This window comes from Anneissia japonica, unplaced genomic scaffold, assembly GCF_011630105.1.
Source record: "Anneissia japonica isolate Jap-2015-1 unplaced genomic scaffold, ASM1163010v1 scaffold288189_len579620_cov203, whole genome shotgun sequence".
Classification (NCBI taxonomy): Eukaryota; Metazoa; Echinodermata; class Crinoidea; order Comatulida; family Comatulidae; genus Anneissia; species Anneissia japonica.
Window position 1 is genome coordinate 302,387 of NW_022730403.1, and position 2,647 is coordinate 305,033.

Consider the following 2,647-nt stretch of genomic DNA (forward strand, 5'->3'; position numbering starts at 1 on the left):
CCCCCCCATGGCAAAAGGGCATAACTGACATTTTTGGCGAAAATGAGTTATATAGCCTAGTGGGGTCAGTACATCGTGTTACACATGTTGACACAAAAAAAATTGTAAAAAAGTGTCCCCCGGGCTAGATAGGGGCATGGCAAAAGGGCATAACTACACAATTTTCGGTAAATTCCCAAGGCAAAAGGGCATAACTGCAAAGATAGGCTGTGATACGCTGAAGCGTGACGTTCTTTCAACAGCCAACCAATCAGAAGAGAGCTTTCTCCCTGGTTACAATGAAGGTTGCATGTTAAGTTGTATTATTTTGATTATACTTACTGTTTGTGTACTCACAATTTGTAGATAGAAATTTGTTAAATAGTATGATTCTTGACAGTAGCATATGTCTAGTTAATGTTAACATTAAACATGATAAGCCTAGTTAATTTATGCTATATAATCTTGCTTTACTTTGAATGGCAACAGTTTAATACTATGGAAATAAACTATAGGAATATAGTAACTGTTTAATAAAAATAATTAACCATGGCAGAATAACAATTCACAACTAGAAATAACAGTGACAAAGAGGGACAACTAAAACGATTATTTAGCAAATAACTATGGCAAAGAGGCACAACTACAACATTTATTTATAGCAAATGGCATGACAAAAAGGTATAAATGCACAGTTTACTAGAATCAACTGTGTTCACTAAGCAAACGACAACTTACTTTTCCATCTAAATCTATATATAAAACTTTTTCAGAATATTTTATTAGAATATAAAAAAACAATAATATTCGTAATCATTTCATTATTACTTAAATTTGGATCATAGAGAAGAATTGCTAATAATAATAACAATAATAATAATAATAATAATAATAATAATAATAATAATAATAATAATAATAGGCCTAATTTATATTGTAATTACATGACTTAAAATATAAATTTATGATTTTACTTTGTAAATAAAATTTAAAATATAATTGTAATTCTTGTTTAACGTACACCATAGAGCTATTAAACAACTAGAGTGCTGACAAGATGGCGGAGCAATGCAGAGTTGTGTATGTGTACCATCCAAGATGGCTGCCGCAGGAAAGCGCCACCTTCAGGCTTAGTATACATATTATTACTATAAATAAGCCCTCTGACTGAATATTATTTCATTAATGATAATTAGTATTGATAATGACAAATTATTAAACTGTCGTAGCCAAAAAGAGGCCAAGTAGAGCATCTTATTCAAATATTAAAAAGAATTAAAATCGTGTAAATTACACCCATACACCGCAACGCTCGAGTTTCAAAATACGGGTACTGAACTTTCTGTGTAAATTGAGGGCGCCATTGAAAATTATAGTGCTAAGGCATAATTTGATTGGCTGAATCTATGGCAGCCATCTTGGATGGTACACACACACACAGCTCTGCGTATTTCGAACATCGAATACATTGCTGTTAGCGCTCTAGTATTCTTATTATAACTCTATGACGTACACATAGAAACAGTCACACGCGCATTCTAACTATAACAGCAGTTCTATTTCATATACGCATACGCATGCATCCTTCACGCAGTGACGTAACGCCATGCGCTCTTGTGTGGGACCCCCATAGAGCTATTAAACAACAATTCTTATTATACCTCTATGGGGACCCCAGACCCCTAGGGGTCCATGAGGCCCCCTACCCACAGGGTCCTCGATCTAGCACGTTGAGCCAAAAAGGCTTTGTTGATACATAATAGCACACTAATGTTAATTCATTTTCTTGTTTGTATACTTGGTTAGCCTATACATGGGTTTTTAATCGTTTGTAATTTTAGTATTTATTATTTAATGCGTTTCTTTGGTATTATTGTACATTTATTTTATAGTTTATACATGACCAACATATGAAATTATATATTGAATGTTATTTTTGAATAATCTGACTCAAAATTGCGTTGAAAGGAACTAAACTGGGTACTTATATCCTTTTGCCAAAGTTTGTCAACATGTCTTGAATCAGAAAACCCACGGCAAAAGGGCATAACTGACATTTTGAGCGTAAAAATCAATATTTATAGAAAAAATGTGTGCTACACTGGAAGAGACATTAGTTGTCTATTTGAATACATTAACCATGAAATCAAATACTGAAACACATTTTAGGGCTAAATAAATTACACGTTTTGCTTAATATCTCCAAAACAGCAAATTGTCAGTTATGTCCTTTTGCCATGGGAGGGCAGTAAAATTTCATCTCGGTTTTATTATACTTCCGCCCTTACAATCATGTGCAGATTGGGGGGGGGGGCTGCGACGCTCCCCCCCCCCCTTATATCATAAAAAAGTGAGATAATTGAATGGATAGGTTGATTCTGTTATATCGCGCAATGCATATCTACAAAGACAGTTTAAGCGCAGATGCACCAACATGGAAACCTTTGTGCAATCAATCACTCTCTATCGAGGTCAGCAAGTATGTGCTGTCAAACAACCCCATGCACAGTGACCACAGTACACTGATATGTGTGAACACCTCCATTGACGACACCCCTTCAGTAGACTTACTCTTTTAATAAAGTACAGTTTTTGTGTAGACAACATTTGATTTCATTTCATTTCTTTAAGCACGAGGGCCAAGGATATGCCAATAAGTGAACTTAAT

General features: G+C 34.6%; 1 protein-coding gene across 1 annotated transcript in view; it reads right to left on the bottom strand.

Moving 5' to 3' along the window:
- The window catches only part of LOC117114946 (NFX1-type zinc finger-containing protein 1-like), a 14,553-nt gene that overhangs the window by 7,945 nt on the left and 3,961 nt on the right, over nt 1-2,647 (bottom strand). The gene's annotated exons all lie outside the window — the stretch shown is intronic.